Source organism: Phyllobates terribilis, unplaced genomic scaffold, assembly GCF_046119375.1.
Source record: "Phyllobates terribilis strain yellow unplaced genomic scaffold, ASM4611937v1 Scaffold_4__5_contigs__length_816908805, whole genome shotgun sequence".
NCBI lineage: Eukaryota > Metazoa > Chordata > Amphibia > Anura > Dendrobatidae > Phyllobates > Phyllobates terribilis.
Window position 1 is genome coordinate 156,409,360 of NW_027362764.1, and position 17,930 is coordinate 156,427,289.

Genomic DNA, 17,930 nt, shown 5'->3' on the forward strand with positions numbered 1-17,930 from the left:
TTATAGAGAAGCAGTGGTGATTAAAACTCTTCTGTTTACTGTTATGATAAGTAAAATTGTGATCTCTCCACATATCCAAACCATCATGTCCTAATTAAAAAAAAAAAAAAAAAAGTGAAAATATTCTTTCAAATATATTCTTTAAAGTTACCATTGGAAAGAATTAGAATGTAACATTTCACACCATCTGGAATAAACTCAGCCTTTATTTTTTTTTATTCCCAGAGATCTAATTGAAATGTTGTAAGTGATATTCCTGTCCGACAAGATTAACATAAATCAATCTCACTGCATAAACCTGCACAATAATAATGCCGTAGTCTATTTCACAACCATGAAACCGGATAGACAGGTTTTTTTTAATGCATAAACAGATCTTGCACAAAGGAAAAGCTGATTTCCATTATAGTCTACTGCATAACCCTGATGAATGAACTGCCTGTCACATGACGAGGAGTGTTGAGTGATTAGAGGTCCTGTTCTAGGAGACTTTTAAAGACGCACACACACTAATAAACACATAGGAAAAATAGGCTTTATCAGAATTTTTTTTACTTTTTTTTATAAACAGTCTTTGGCTCGATCTCGGGCCATGGCGACTTGATAGATGAACGATCTGTAGGAAAATCGATCTTGTGCAATCCTACATAAGTCCACCAGGTCTTCCCCACCGTTATCTTGATAGTATCAAGCCATCGGGTTACTGGTCTTCCTCTTCGCCTTGTTTCTTCTATTGTTCCGACCATGATGTCCTTCTCCAGTGATTGCTCTCTTTGTATGATGTGTCCAATTGGTGATCCTTGTTTTGAGAAACATGTCAGGCATGATTTGTTCCAAAATCAATTTATTTGTTCTTCTTGAAATATTAGGGTTAGCTATGTCAGTTTAGGTGTTCCAGTTTTCTGGAAAACCTCATTAAACCCTACATTTGACATGTGATTCTGGCACATCCTCTATGGTGGAGAGATATTATGGTGCATCACTTTCACTGAGTGCCAGTATTAAAGGCATCCAGCAGTTTATAGTTTGGGGAAATTCATCATAAGAGAAATTTTTGTGGGAAGATTTCTCTATTTGTGCCAAATCTATTAACAATGTTTGAAGAATTTGTAACTTTTTGCAACTTTTTTATAAGTTAAAATTCATAAATCTGACTTAACCCAATTTACCGTACTATACACACTTTCCAACCCAATTTTTGGGTGCCTTAAAACATCAGAAATTTTTGCACAAAAGCGCTGTGCAACAAAACCTGCACTTTTTTTACATTAGTAAAGTGCCACAAAAGTGTTGATAAATGCTCCCCTTATCTTTCAAGGGCTCGGACTGCTTAAGACAAATAATGTTCTAACCTCACCAATGTCCCACAGCTCCAATTCCGACTAATGGGCTAGGGTCACACGACCATAGATTCATCCAAGGGAATTGGGCCGATTATGACAGAGTTTGATCCAAGTGTCTAAATAATGTGATTTTATATTCTGAGATGCAAGAATCGGAGCACACTGTTTGGAGAAGATAGAGAACAACATTTCTCCATCTTCTCCATTCTGTGACTCTGGAGAAATTGAACTGCACTCATATGTCATCCGAGTGCAGTCCAATGATTTCCACGCACCCAGAAACTTGAATGGGCGAGTCTCGTCCAATCTACGCATCAAATTGCAGCATGCTGCAATTTGTTTCTCATGTCGAATCGGTATGAGAAAAAAAAACGTTGATCAGCACTGGTCCACTACATATCATTGGTCTGAGTGCTATTTGATAAAAAAAAATCGGACAGCACTTGTCCGATTAATACAGTGATGTGAGCGAGCCCTTACCCAGGTCTCGTTGGTCTCTACTAACTGGTTCCATCTTCACGCAATCACAATTTAATGGCCATGTCAGACAATGTGTGTCCCTTGACAATATTAAAGTCCCTCAATGCTGAAATATACAAAGATAAAAATCATTAATACCAAGCCCCAAATAGTGAAAGAAGACCTCTCTTGAACATTATTTTTTCAAAAAATCTGTGTATATATGCATGTAATATAGCGTGTATGTGTTTATATACTCTCTAGTGATGAGCGAACATGCTCGGATAAGGGGTTAACCGAGCACGCTCGGGTGGTATCTGAGTATCTTCGGCGTGCTCGTATATTATGTTCGAGCCCCTGAGTCTGCATGATTTGCGGCTGTTAGTCAGCCTCAACACGTGAGAATTCCCTAACAAACAGGCAATACCTGCATGTGCTGAGGCTGTGTAATAGCCGCAAATCATGCAGAAGCAGGGACTCGAACATAATATACGAGCACGCCGAAGATACTCGGTTAGGACTCGAGCATGCTCGATTAACCTCTTATCCAAGCACGTTCGCTCATCACTAAAACTCACCTACGCTGTTTTCTCCGGTATCCAGAGCCGTTCTACTCCTGTTCTCAGTGACGTCACTGCTCTTTAGACTTTCTGGATTGCCCTATGCATAGGCCGTAAGTCTCTTTTACAATGTAAGTCCATGGTTCTTTGTTCTGATGCTCCATAGGCTTACACTCTAAAAGCCACTTCCGCGTCATGCAGAGCGCAGTGTGACCCAGAGACTCTGAACAGTGCTGACGTCAATGAGAAGAAGAAGAGCAAAACGGCGCTGGATACCGGAGAAGGTGATGGTAGGTGAGGATATAAACACATACACACTACATTACATGCAGATATACACAGATTTAAACAAAGTAATCTTCATAGTAACGTAGGTTAAATAAAGACTTAGGTCTATCAAGTTCAACTTTCCTTCATGGGAGGACTTCTTTAATTTTTGCACACAATGACCTAATTCTAAGCCTCCTGCAGAACTGTTTCTGTTTTAGTTAAAGACTGTAATCATTATCACCCATCTGGTGTAATTGATTACTCATACTCTTGACTGTAATCCTTCAAAATCCCTAACTTTGTGAAGGTGTACCTAGAAGAAATTATGTTATTTTGAAGACAAAGGGCGGTCACACCAAATATTGATTTAATTTTTTTTTCTCTTTTGTTCATTCACTTTGCATTTTGTTTGTTAACAAAAAAATATACTATTAACACTTCTATGTTTGAAAGCATTTTTAGTTTACAGCATTACTGATATGTATATATATCTATCATTAATTTTTTATTTTTACACAGTAATTATTATGGTTGACATATACCAGTTCAATTCAACCAGGGAAGAGGAAGAGAGAGATGAAAAAGTGAGGAAGTGGTGTAAATATGAGAACTTTGTGTTCCCCGGTTGATCTTTATCTCACCATGACACTGAGGTCAATGGCAATAGAGCCAAACTAAGACAATTTTTCCCAGTTAAAAGTAGCTTTCCATAAAGCGAAGGTATTTATCTGGTTAATGCCATCACATTGGCCATAACGCAATTGGATGAAGAAGCTTCTTCTATATAGCTGAATTGCTGGTCCAACAGTTCCCTTGGCTATTGCCCGCCTTCCCTTCCAACTTCTCCCGCTATGGACAGGAGAGCCATCTTTCTGCTTAGATGGAGCTTCACTTGAAGCCCCTATGACCAATGGAGGATAAATAATGTATTATTTTACTGGTTTACATTTAAATTGCATTTCTGACAATACCCAATGTTTATGTTTTTCTACTGTGCAAAAGTTTTAAGCAGCCATAAAAAAGAATGCTTTAAAAAATAGAAGTGTCACTTGCTTATTTTTATCAGTTAAAGTGAATCTGTCAGCAGGTTTTTGCTATGTAATCCGAGATAGAGGCTAAAACACAGAATTCAGGGATGTGTCACTTGTCAAAATGTGTGATGCTGTTTACTAACAGTAAAGGATTTATCACTAAGAGATTAACATTGCTGGACTAGTCTGGCAATCCCCCTCCTGTGATAAGCAGCTCACTGTCTATGGACTTTGTATATCTGATTGTATCAAAATGGCTGCACCTAGTAATTTAAGTGATAAATCATTGGATTCAGCTTCTCTTTGCCTACATTAGGCTGCTCTCAGATAAGGTATCAAAAACCTAATGACAGATTCCCTTTAACAAAATGAAAAGTGAGTGAACAAAACAAAAGTCTAAATCAAATTAATATTTGATTTGACCACCCTTTGCATTCAAAACAAATAGCATCAATTGTTCTAGGATACTTGCACACAGTTAGGGATTTTGTAGGATAAAAGTCTGGTGTATGAATAACAAATTATACCAAATATGTGATAACGAGGATCATTTTTATATGTAAGTTGAAATACAATCATTAACTGAAACAAAAACAGCTGTGTAGGAGATTTGAAACTGTGTGAGGAAGAGCCAGATGCTGCTAAAAAGGTGAGGTTGTGGAAGACAGATTCATGTCAAAGGTTGTACATTATAGAAAGACTGAGCACAGCACCAAGATACAATGTAGTTATAGTGCATCAGCAAGCTCTCCCAGGCAAAGATTTCAAAGCTGACTGGGGTTCTGCTGTACAAATTCTTTTGAAGTAGTACCAAGGAAGGGGCAAAGTTAAACACCGTTATATGTAGTGGTTGGCCAAGGTAATTTAGCGCAACAGGTGAGAAACACGTCATGCGTACTTCCCTTTGAAAGTGAAATTGAAACTTTGAAATTGAAAGATGTCCAGCAGTGCCATCAGCTGAGAACTGTCAGCAACCAGCAGGACCCAACTACACTCATCTACAGTCTGGCTAGAATTTATCTTCATGGAAGAATTGTGGCGAAAAAAAACATACCTTTGTTATTCAAAGAAGACCAAGTGACTTGACTGTTCACGAAAACAGGAACTAGGGTGCAGAAAAATGCCAGAAGGTGCTCTGGACTGATGAATCAAAATGTTCTGGAAGGAGTCCTGGAGGTAAAGATATTGCCCCACAGAGCCCTGATCTCAACATCGAGTCCGTCTGGGATTACATGAAGAGATAAAAGGATTTGTGCAAGCCTACATCCACAGAAAATCTGTGGTTAGTTCTCCAAGATGTTTGTAACAACCTGTCTGCTGAGTTTTTTTAATAACTGTGTGCAAGTGTACTATAAAGAATTTATACTTTGATGCTGTTTTTAAGACAAATATTGATAACACCAAATATTGATCTGATTTAGATTTCTCTTTTGTTCATTCAGTTTACATGTTGTTCAAATACTTCTGGACCTAATGATATATATGATTATCATACATTATTATTTTTTAAAGGTATTTAAAAAAAAAAAGCTTTCTTGCAAGTATGATGGCAGCATATTGGAACGCCACGATCACACTACAAGGAACCTCACCCCTCTGTTTAACCACTTAGATGACATATTTGGGATTGACTACAACATTCAAGGGAGCTAGCTCCAATCACTGCAGCTACACGTCAGTGCTGGCTGTATAAAGCTATGTTCACACTAGGCCTTTTTTCAGCGTTTTATTTCTGCATCTCTTGGCAGTAACGTTTCTGCCTCCGAAAAGCAGGTTTTGCTTGGTTTTGTTTGTTTTTTTTGCAGTGTTTTTCCTGCGTTTTTTTCCACTGTCCATTTGTCTCTTTATGCAGGCTGATAAAGTTCAGGGACAAAAAAAAAATTACCTATTCGGTGAAAAACGCTGCAAAACGGCAGAAAAAACGGTGAAAGAAGTGACATGCTCTGTTGTGCAAAACACCATGCAAAGTACAAAATACTGATGACACAAAAAACAATGTGTGTGCATGAGATTTCTGAAATCTCATAGACTATTCTGGTACTGTAAAACTCAGCAGAAAATTTGCATAAAGAAAATCGCATTAAAAAAACGCTGAAAAAAAGCCTGGTGTGAACATAGCCACTATGGTTCTCATTACTTAATTTCCTACAATCCAAGCTATGCAGCAAACTCCCCACACATTATCTGCTTTTAAATGCTGTTTTTTGCTGTCTCGTCTTACATTTACACATTTGGGTTGTACATGCTGCAAGAACGTCATCTTCTCTGATGTATACCTCTACAAGTCTCCAGTTTTCTAAAAACAACACAAATTCCAGATTAAATTTCATCCTGCAATTCCAATGAACTTTCATCTTAATAAAAAGAAGGGATAGCAGTGATATCACCCAGTCTTTACCAGTTTCCTTGATAACATGAAATCTTTCTTGATGTACATACCATTGCAAAATAAGAGTCTTACGCACAGAAAGGAGCCAACCTGCCGATACTTGCCACTGCTAGTGAAATTGTTATGGCTTGTAGTTTTGCAGTGCAGGTATTTAACAGAAGAAAAAAAAGCAGATTGTTTATGTTGCCATATCCAGGCCTATATCTTTCAAAGAATTTCCGCTTGGAAAGAAGAACAAGCTTTCAACTCATATATCAAAAACTATGAGTCATCTGAAAACAAGAAAGCAATGCACTGCCTAGCAACGTATTCTAAAATCTTCAACATTTTCAGATTTAACTCTAAGGTCAAATAGATTTTTTTAACCTTTATACATACTTTGGAAATTAGGTAAACTAAACCTTTTTTGTCATGTTATTTTTTTTTGCAGTGCTTAAATGCATACAAGCAGATAAGGCAGTAGGAAAAAACAGAATGGAAGGAACCAGCGCAACGGACTGTGGATATATTTTTATTCACGAAAGTGCTCGGAAGAGGACAAAGTCAGCAGTACAACTTAAGCTTGATGATTAAGGCTGTGTGCCCACTATGCGTTTTTCAAGTGTTTTTGCCGTGGAATTTCCGCTGCGAAAACGCTTAAAAAAAGCTTGGTAATACGTGCCCCATGGTCCCCAATGATAATCCGCATGTGCTGTGCACATGCTGCGGAAATTTCCGCTGCGGATTATCATTGCAGAAAAATACGCAGCATGTCCATTAATTTTGCGGACACGCAGTGTAATTGCCGCCATTGACTTGCATTGGACCGCGTGACATCCGCATGACTACATGTGCACACGAGGATATGAAGCGATTCAATGTGCGAATGGTACCCAGGCCTGGAGAAGAGGAGACTCTCATCCAGACCTGGGTACCATGGTACCTGTAAAAAAAAGAATTTAAAATAAAAAATAAAGATTATACTTACCTTCTGATGGCCCCCGGTCTCCTCAGCGATGCGTGCGGTGTGTTGGGCGGCTCGCGGTGGTGTGAGGACCTGACATGACGTCATTGAGTAATGTGACAGGTCACGCGACCGCTGACGTCGGCGGTCGCGTGACCTGTCACATGACTCAATGACGTCATCGCAGGTCCTTCACACCACCATGAGACACCGGGGAGACCGGACGCATCGGAGAAGGAGATCGGGGGCCATCGGAAGGTAAGTATAATCTTTATTTTTTATTTTTTACCATTCTTATTCTTTTTTTTTAACTATTACTTGGTCACACTATATAAATCCATGCCGGTTGCATGGATTTATATTGTGACCAAGTTGTCAAGCACTTTTCCAAGTGATGCTAAAATCGCTTGGAAAAGCGCTTGATAAACCCACATGCAGAAATGCATGCAAAAATGCTTGACAAACGATTCTATCCTGGCAGGAAAAACGCATGTAAAATCCGCATGCATTTTTCCTGCCAGGGAGATGCGGAAAAAATATGCAGCATTTCTGCATCGTGGACACATAGCCTAAGGGTGTGTAGTCACCTGAAATGCATCAATGTCGAATATCATGTAAGCTGTATTGCTGACTTTGTTAGTCCTCTTTCGAGCATTTTCGTGAATAAAAATATTTCTACAGTCCGTTGATCTGGATCCTTCTATTCTGTACTTGCTTCACGCCTTGACGTGGCGTCCTCCAAGCTCCGAAAACCTACAAGATGTCTTCAACAGTGAGTTGGATTTAATCTTGTCTCCAGTAGGAAAAAAAACCTGGCATATAAACTAATTTCCAGCAGCCACAAGGACACGGCAGTCTTGTAAAGCCTGCATACAGAATAAACATGTTGTGACAGCAGACAATTCTGTGTGGCCAGACACGGATCCTGCTTGCCACATTGTAACCCCACAAACAGAGCTCCAGCTCTCAGGAGTAGAGATGAGCGAATATGTTCGAAAAAACAGTTGCCAATTTCAAATTCGGCACGAATATGGCACATTTGGATTCGGATTCGGACATGTGCATTTTTTCTTCAAACCTGCAAAAGTCGGTAAAAGTGCGGGAAATTATTGCGTTGCCACTACAGTATTTTCAGCACTTTGGCTAGGATAGTGGTGGTGTTTGATGAGCGGGGGGGGGGCTGTTTGATGAGGGGAGGGTGTGGGGAGAGCTCAGAGGAGCGGTGTGCTTGTAATCTATTTTTTTTTATGTGTGCAAATTGCGGCTAGCCAATCAGGGCGCAGGAACCATCCACAATGTCCAGCCACAAGGGCTTGTGATATTGGCTGCTGAAATCACATGTCCCTCTCTATATAAAGAGCAGACATGTTGTTTTAGCGCCATTTTGTCAGTGGAACAGCACAGAGAGGATGCTCCTGGTCTGCTCCTGAGTTGATTAGAGATTTTAGCTAGTTAGCTAGGCGGTTGCTTCTAAGTCAGATAATGTAGATAGCTAGTGTCCTGTGTGGCTGTGAAATCGACCTTCCAGCAGATTTTTTTTCTTGTGCCATTAGTGAGGTCCAGACAAAGACAGCAGGGCACATTTCAAAGAAGTCTGTTGTGCACTGCTTCTATTGTGCGCCATGCACAAGAACACCATTAAAAATCTATTTTTTCTGTGACTAACGTGATTCAGCATGCCACATCTCAGGTTGTCATTTTGTGGCGGTGAAATTCAGCTGTATGCAGAGCTCATGCAGAGTTAAAAAACCTATTTTTTTCAGTTGCTAACATGATTCAGCACACCATATGTCACCTTGTCATTTAGTGCCGTTGAAATATAGCTGTGTGCAGAGTAAAAAAAACTTTGCTTTTTCAGTTCCTAATGTGATTCAGCAAACCATATCTCACCTTGTCATTTAGTGCTGCTGAAATTCAGCTGTGTACAGAGCTATGCAGAGTAACAAATCTAATTTTTTGTTGCTAATAGAGTGCTCCTACCACACTATGTGAGCAACATGAGTGGGAAAAAGCGAGGTCATGGTGAAAGGGGGAATAGGCTTTGTGTTCAAGGTTTATGTGAGGTAGGTGGTAATATTAGTGAAAGCACTAGTGAACAAACACTGTCACGTCCTATCCAAACACAACTGACTACTTATATTACTGGACGGGCTACTTCACTCCCTTTCTTTCGCGCATGTGCTCCAAGTGGCCTCTCCTCCTCTTCCTCCACCTCAACATCACACACAGTACAGTCCACAAAGGTGGCACCACAATTACCCTTGCTTTCCCCCGCGTCACAACTCTCCAACCGCCCAACTGACTGTAGGGAACTACAGATGGGTGAGTCTGCTGGATGAGGCAGGATGAAGTAGGGTCCAAGCAGCATCCTGACCTTCATCACCAGACGTTAAACCCTGGGGGAGGGAAGTGATCCTGATGAGACTCAGATCACGCGGACTGTACTGTGCTGTCAGGTCAGGAAGAGTAGGAGAGTGACTCTCAGGGTGAGGAATGGGATAACACAGATAATGATGATGAGGTTGTAGATCCCACTTGGTGTGAACCCAGAGGGGCGCAGATGAGTAGGTCAGCTGAGGAGGTGGAGGAGGAGGAAGATGAGGAGGTTACATTGCGCCCTATGGTGCAGACACGGAGTAATGCAACCACGACGAGCACTGCATCCTTAGCCTCAACTGTGACTGTGGCCAGCAGCGTTCGGGGGTCTGCAGCTTGCAGGGGCGGAAAATGTTGCCTAGCCTGGGCCTTTTTTGACACCGCAAAAGATTAGCCAACTCACGTTATCTGCCAATTTTGCAAAAAAAAAAACTCAGTAGAGGGAAAAGGTGCAATAATTTGACTACTACATGCTTCACATGCGCAATCAACATGCATTACTTTGGCAATTTCACTGCGATAAAATGTGGACCAGCGGATATCAACAACCATCAGCCGCCCCATCAACAGCATCTGCTGCTTCTTCCTCCTCTTCTGTTACTGTGCCAAGTATTGTTACTCAGGTCTCCAACCGCAGAACCTCCAGTTCTTTACCCGCTCCAGTCAGGCTGAGTGAAAGCCCGTCAGCTGTAATGGAAGCGGACATGTCTGCTGTTTTTGACCGATCTCAGAGAACGAGCACACCACAACTTTATCAATCCACCGTAACATCTCCGCCTGAACCTCACTCATGATCCAGCAGTTTGTCCGGTTCACCGTACTCTGCCCTCTCTCAGCCCTGCAGCCAGCCCTCGGTCCCGCAGTTGTGGTCAAGTAAAAGATCCTAGTTACTTACCGGTAACGGGATTTTACAGAGCCCATGACAGCACCACCTGAGAGAGGGTATCCCCCCACCAAGGACAGGAACCTACTGAATAAAAAGGCGGTACCTCTCCTCCGCATCAGTTTTGTTTCAGAGCATGAGAGGGCCTCCGAAGACAGGTTAATACATAACCACCACCTCAACATATGTACTAAACACCTTAAAAAAAGTGCACACCACAGTGATAAAGGGGAGGGAATTAATAGGGTGCTGTCATGGGCTCTGTAAAATCCCGTTACCGGTAAGTAACTAGGATCTTTTCCCCTTCTCCCATGACAGCACCACCTGAGAGATTTATAGAGATCAAATACCAGAGGGAGGGATCACCGCTTGCAACACCCTTCTACCAAAGGACAGATCAGTAGAAGAGGAAAGGTCAAGACGGTAATGTTTGTAAAATGTAGCAGGGGATGACCAAGTTGCCGCCTTACATATAATGTCGATGGGCACATCCGCCTTCTCAGCCCAGGAAGCAGCTACCGCTCTGGTGGAATGGGCCTTCAGGTTCTCAGGAACCGGCAGATTGCTTAGAAGAGTAGGCTAAGGTAATAGTATCCCTGACCCATCTAGCTATGGTCCCACTTGTAACCTTAAGTCCTTTCCTAGCCCCCTGAAAGGATATAAATAAAGCGTCACTCTTTCTCCAGGCTTTTGTCACTTCCAAATACTGGACTAACACCCTCTTAACATCTAAGGTGTGAAGCTTATGTTCCTCAAAATCCCTAGGATTAGGATAGAAGGAAGGGAGAGTGATTACTTGCGTCCTATGGAACTTGGAGGCTACCTTTGGAAGATAGGCCGGGTCTGGTCTTAAGATTACTCTATCCATACATACTTGAGTGAATGGATGGTTAACGGATAGTGCGTGTAAGTCACTGACTCTACGAGCTGATGTCAGGACCACCAATAGCGCAGTCTTTAAAGTTAAGATTTTTTCTGAAACCTTCTCTAAGGGCTCGAAGGGAGGTTTAGTTAATGCTTCCAGAACTAAATTAAGGTCCCAAGGAGGCATTCTTGGAACAGGAATAGGTCTGGATCTATGACAGGCTTTAATAAATCTAATGATCCATCTATTTGCTGCCAAGTCATAATTATACAGTGCCCCCCTTTGCGTCAATAGCGACCTCTCAAAATCCAAGCCGTCAAATGCAGGCCCGCTCTTTGGGGATGACAGACTGGGCCCTGCTTGAGGAGATCCGGGATGTCCGGAAGAACCCATGGATCTGCTTGGGACATTCTCTTCATCCAAGTGAACCATGGTCTCTTGGGCCAGAACGGGGCGATCAATATAACCCTCGCCCGTTCCTCTCGGATCTTCCTCAGGATAGTAGGGATCAGTACTAAAGGGGGAAAGGCATAAGCTAGAGTGAAATCCCACTGAATCTGCAGCGCGTCCACCGCAAACGCCCCCTCTTTTGGATTCAGGGAGCAAAAGGTTTCGGTCTTCCGATTGTGTCTGTTTGCAAACAGATCTATCTGGGGCTGTCCCCACCGATCCACAATCTGCTGAAAAACGGCTGGATTCAACTCCCACTCTCCTTGTTTCAAGATGTGACGACTCAAGAAATCGGCCTTTATGTTCTCTTCCCCTTTTATATGCAGTGCCGAGAGCGTAACCAGCCGACTCTCGGCAAACCTGAAGATCTGATCCGCTATTAACATCAGAGGGAGAGATCTGGTACCCCCCTAATGATTGATGTAGGCGACTGTTGATCTGTTGTCTGACATTATCCTGACGTGAGGACCCTGAAGAACAGAACTGAATTCTTTTAGCGCGTTTCTGGCTGCCAACAGCTCTTTCATGTTGGAAGAGAGACTTGTCTCGCTGTCCGACCAGAGGCCTTGTACAGAACGATCCCTTAGGTGAGCTCCCCAACCTTCCGCACTTGCGTCTGTTGTAATTGTATCCGACACCTGGAAGGTCCAAGGAACCCCCAAAGATAGGTTGACCGGAGATGTCCACCAGTCCAGGGAGTTGATCACAACATCTGGAAGAGATATTTTCCCATTCAGGCGACCTTTGAGCCGCCTGTCCGCTGCCAGAATCTCCTGTTGAAGACATCTGGAATGGTGCTGGGCCCACTGAACCGCCGGGATGCAAGACGTCATTGTACCCAACAGAGACATTGCACTCCTCAGGGTCATGGTCAGATTGCTGACAACCTGAGATGTTAGGGATCTGATCTTCAGTTTCTTTTCCTCTGGCAGAAGACAGGTTTGGTTTTCTGAGTCCAGAATGAGACCCAGGAAAGACTGAACCCTCTTTGGTTCCAGCCTTGACTTCTCCAGATTTAACAGCCAACCTAGGCGTCTTAGACTGGCCATGACGTCCGCCAGGGCTAGAGCACAGAGTTGACTTGATCTGCCCACTACTAAGAAGTCGTCCAGATAAGGGATGACCAAAATGTCTCTTTCCCTCAAGTGCGCTGTGACCTCCAGAATGATTTTTGTGAAGACTCTCGGCGCCATGGAAATGCCAAAGGGAAGAGCTGCGAACTGAAAATGCCTTACGTGCCTGCCGAATTGTACAGCTACTCTTAGAAACTGTTGATGATCTGGCAAAATCGGGACGTGGTAGTAGGCGTCCTTCAGATCGAGGACGCACATAAAACAGTCCGGAAATAACATCTTTATGGCTGATTTTATTGTTTCCATCTTGAAAGGCCTGTAGATTAAATGGTCGTTCAGTCTCTTTAAGTTCGCAATGGTCCTGAAGGAGCCGTCCGGCTTCTTTATTAGGAAGAGAGTAGAATAGAATCCTCTTCCTTGCTCGGGTGCAGGTGTTTCCACCAGAACTCCTTTCATGAGCAGAGAGAGAACTTCCTGCTGTAAGGCTATCTGTTCCGCTAAACCTCTGGGGCTGATATTTTGACAGTGTTCTTGGGCCTGCTTTTGAACTCTAATGTGAGCCCCCTCCTGATTATCCCTAAGATCCAAGAATTGGATGAAATTTCCTTCCAGGCAGGCAGGAAGTGGGACAATCTTCCTCCCACCCAGGGGGAACTGTCACTTAGGGGCTTTCTTATTCTCGGAGGAGGGACCCCCAAACATGAAGCCTCTGCTATACGGCTTTCGGTCTTTCCAGCTACCTTGGTCCTTCCGAAAGAAACTGTTAAATCGGGAACCAGACACCGTGGGAAATCCATGTTTTTTGCCTGCGGCTTTATCTAGGATGTCATCTAGACCTTTGCCGAACAAGAAGTCCCCCTCACAAGGGATTGAGCACAGTTTAGACTTTGACTGCACATCTTCTGGCCAGCTCTTGAGCCATAGCGCCCTACGGGCTGCATTAGAGAGGTTTGCAGACCGGGCAGCCAGCCTAACTGAATCTGCCGATGCATCTGCCAGGAATGCAGCCGCTCCCTGCACAAGAGGAAGGTCTGATAGAATTTTCTCCCTGGACACATTCCCCCTGATCTGGTCTTCCAATTGTTGAAGCCAGATCATCATAGATCTAGCAGTGCAGGTCGCTGCTACTACCGGTTTAAGGGCCCCTGCTGACGACTCCCAGGTTTGCTTAAGGAAGGACTCCGCTTTTTTATCCAGCGGGTCTTTTAAGGCTCCTAAATCCTCAAAGGGCAGAGTGGATTTTTTTTTTTTTTTTTTTTTTAAGATTTTGAAATGGCCACGTCAATCTTAGGGGTTTTGTCCCATTTAGCCGCATCCTCATCCTCAAAGGGGTACCTCCGCTTGGAGGATGACGGCAGCTGACCCTTCCTCTCCGGTTTCTTCCATTCCCTTTCTATCAGAGATTTAATCCTGTCATTGACCGGGAATGAGCGTTTCCTCCTTTGGTCTAAGCCCCTGAACATAACATCCTGGACTGTTCTGGGCACTTTGGTATCGGTAATACCCATAGTCCCTCTGACGGCTTTAACTAGTCTCTCAGTATTCTCAACCGAAAAACAAGGTCTGCCCCCCCCATCATCATCCGAAGACTCCGATGACGATGAGGAGTGATTAGAGGAGGAAGGCAGTTCTCTCGTAAAACGGGACTCCACTGATTCCTCTGATTCTGAAGAAACTAGTTTTCGCTTCTTCTTTTTGAGTGAGGTTAAGCCTCTTAAGGACTCTCTGACCTCTGTCTGGATTAGATCCTTTAATTCTAAAGAAAACCTGGGGGACTCCTCTGCAATGGTTTTCTGAATACAGTCCGAGCATAGGTTTTTGGCATAGGAGGTGGGAAGACCGATTTTGCATAAAGCACACTCCCTGTTTTTACTTTTAGCACTACACTTCTTCGCCTCCTGCCCCAAGAAATAAAAGGAGAAGAAGGAGGAAAAGAGAGAGAGAGAGAAGAGCACATTATTCAAGGTGAGACTTTCACGAAGATCACTCACCACACTGCCGTTCAGACTAGGGTACCGGAGGCGGTGGTTGCCGTTCACATGAGGGCTCCCATCTGGCGGAGGTGGACTGACGAAGTCTTTTCTGACCAGTCTTGTCGGAACTCGTACGCCCCTCACTGCTGTGACTTTGTCGATGGGAAGATTCCCGTTCCATTTGTTTGAGCTGCTTGCGCTGCTTTGATGGCTGTGGCTGCTGCTGTACTTCCTGTGGCGGTGACAGCTGCTGCCCAGGTGACTGCGGTTCCTCATCCATCATGACGGGGATGCAGACACCGCCATCCTGATTGCTCCCCATCCTTAAAAGCAGTAGGGCTCCACCTCCTTTAGGCTCCTCCCTTTCCGGCAGTGTGCTCATCTCTCTTTTTTTTTTTTTTTTTTTTTTAATTTTAGCCAGCTGGCGCGCTACCCACAGATCCACCTGCCTCTGCGCGTGCGCAGCCCAGCGGCACCCGGCGCGCTTGCAGCGGGATGACAGCTTCCCACCCGCGCATGCGCAGACCCGGTTTCCGGCGCACTCCGTGATAGGGCGCGTCAGCACCCCGCGCGTGCGCAGCCCGGACTTCCGGCGCGCTCCGCCACAGGGTGCGACGCGACCCCCACGTGCGCAGCCCGGAAGACCTGCCGGCCGGCGCGCTCAGTTCATCTTTGCGAGGCGCAGACCCGGCCGCAGGCCCCGGCGCACGCGGGGAGGAATCCAGAAACAGCACCTCCTCCCCACACGCAGACCCGGGCAGCAGCCAGACGGGCTGGGAACAGGGACCATCTGCTGCTTCCACGGCCTCCAGGCCGCACCGTCCATAATCCAGGTACGTGAGGTACCACCTGGTGAGGCTCCCATCAGGGACAGGAACCAAAACTGATGCGGAGGAGAGGTACCGCCTTTTTATTCAGTGGGTTCCTGTCCTTGGTGGGCGGATACCCTCTCTCAGGTGGTGCTGTCATGGGAGAAGGGGAAAAGATTGTTTCCTTCTACACATGACAAAGCTGAAAGGTTGAACTCCACCATCTCCAATCAGTTGGCCATGGAAATGCTGCCTTTCCGACTGGTAGATACAGACGGTTTCCGAAAGCTGATGGCCATCTCAGTCCCCCAGTACCAGTTGCCCAGTTGTCATTACTTCTCGAAAAAAGCTGTGTCTGCGCTACACCAGCATGTCACAGACAACATCACCTGTTCCTTGACTAAATTTATGTCTGCCAGGGTGCATTTCACCACAGACACCTGGACAAGTAAGCATGGCCAGAGGCATTACATCTCGCTGACTGGGCACTGGGTGACTGGAGGCTGTGGGGGCAGGCGGGGAAGGGGCTGCTCCATAAGTCTTGGAATCCACAAGGCTCGCAGAACAAACCTCTGTATTTCATGCTTCCTCCACTGCTTCTGCCTCCTCCACCTCCTCTAGGACCTCCACCTGCGCACTCAACCTCTGCCTTAATGAGACACACGTTCCAACAGTGCAGAGCGAATCCACACCACCTCTAAAATTAATAAGCCTTGGAGATCGCAGTCATACAGCTGAAGAGTTGTGGACAGCTCTCCAGGCTGAGTTTGAGCAATGGCTGTCTCCGCTGAACCTGGAGCCTGGGAAGGCTGTGTGAGATAACGGTGCGAACCTGGTGGCAGCCCTACACCGAGGCAAGCTCAGACACGTGCCTGGCATGGCTCACGTCCTCAACCTGGTGGTACAGCAATTTCTCCGCCATTATCCTGGCCTTTATGAGCTTCTGCAGCCACTATCCTGGCCTGTATGAGCTTCTGCAGAAAGCACGGAAGCTGTGTGCTCACTTCTACTGTTCGCACCTCTGAGGTCATCGAATGGCATCGATACAGAGGTCTTTGTCCATGCCAGTTAACAGGTTGATATGTGATGTGCCAACACTGTGGAATTCCACTCTGCACATGTTGCAGTGACTGTGGCAGCAGCAACGAGCCCTGATACAGTATGTCATGATGTATGGCCAGGGCAGTATGGACGTGGGGCATATGACGTTTATGGGGTGGGCACAGATTAAGGACCTCTGCACCCTTCTCACAGTTTCGGAATGGCTACTAAGATGGTTCGCGCTGACAATGCCATCATCAGCATCACTATTCCGGTCATCTACATGCTGGAGCAGACTTTGAATAGCCTGCAGGAGGAGTTTGTGGTCCCAGAGGAAGAGGAGGATGCAGAAGGGATAAGAATGTCTTAAAGTTACAGACTGTCGTCACACAGGCGGGTGCCAAGGGAGGGTGGATTACTGCGACAGAGAGGAGCTGGTGATACCAGGCAAACTGTTAGTGAAGGTGCAAGAGCCGAGAAACAAATGGAGGAGGAAGAGGTGATGGGCGAGCAACAGTCAGGAGATGAAGAGAATAATCATCCCCTCTTTATTGTTCGTGGTTGACTGGAGGGGACGGAGGAAACAAGTGTTACACAGCCACCAACACAGCATGGCCTTAGACCTTTGAGAGCCTTTTTGCTGCACTATCTGCAACATGATCCCCGTATAGTTAGGATTCGAAATAGTACTGACTACTAGGTTGCCACTCTGTTAGATCCATGTCATAAGAGTAAATTTTGCCAGATGCTTCCCGCCCTGGAAAGGGACCCGCGAATGCTGGAGTATCGAAATAAGCTTTTACACAACCTTAAGAGAAGTTTTCCCCAAGACAGCAGTGAGGCACACAGTGTGCATCGCAGCTCTAGACTTTTTTTTACCTCCTTTTACCTCCGACACGTCAATTCATCAATGCAAAAACATAAGCAGCAGCAGCAACAGCAGCATCATAAGTGGCATAAGCAATTTCCGTGAGTCCTTTCACACATTTTTTACACCAGCTTGTGCACCAGCACAACAGAGTACAAGTCTGACACGTGGTGAACAACTGGAGAGGATGGTGCAGGAGTATCTAGAGCTCCATATCAATACCATCAGGAAGGGTTTGGACCCTTTTACATTTTGGTCATCAAAAATGGATGAGTGGCCTGCGCTCGCCTGTCATGCCTTGGAGGTTTTAGCATGCCCAGCAGCCAGCGTTCTCTCTGAACGTGTCTTCAGCGCTGCTGGTGGTGTCTCGACGGATAAGCGCAGCCGGCCGTCCCCTGAAAGTGTAGACAGCCTAACTTTCATCATGGATCTCCAAGGACTTTTGCACCCTAATTGCAGACTGTACAGACTAGGCAATTTTGTAGTTTTTAGTGTGCTGCATTGATCTCGCGTAATTGCAGTCTGTGATATCTTTAACGTGGCTTCTGTGTCTGCTGTTGCTGCTACTGCAGATGTTAACACTAATTTTTGGAAATG

General features: G+C 44.8%; 1 long non-coding RNA gene across 1 annotated transcript; it reads right to left on the reverse strand.

Moving 5' to 3' along the window:
* Window positions 1-438: 438 nt before the first annotated feature.
* LOC141264251 (uncharacterized) lies at window positions 439-6,227 on the reverse strand. The gene is made up of 3 exons (XR_012319856.1): window positions 6,103-6,227; window positions 1,824-1,929; window positions 439-799 (listed from the first exon to the last, which is right to left on the reverse strand). It is a non-coding gene; the product is annotated as an uncharacterized lncRNA (long non-coding RNA).
* Window positions 6,228-17,930: the final 11,703 nt, after the last annotated feature.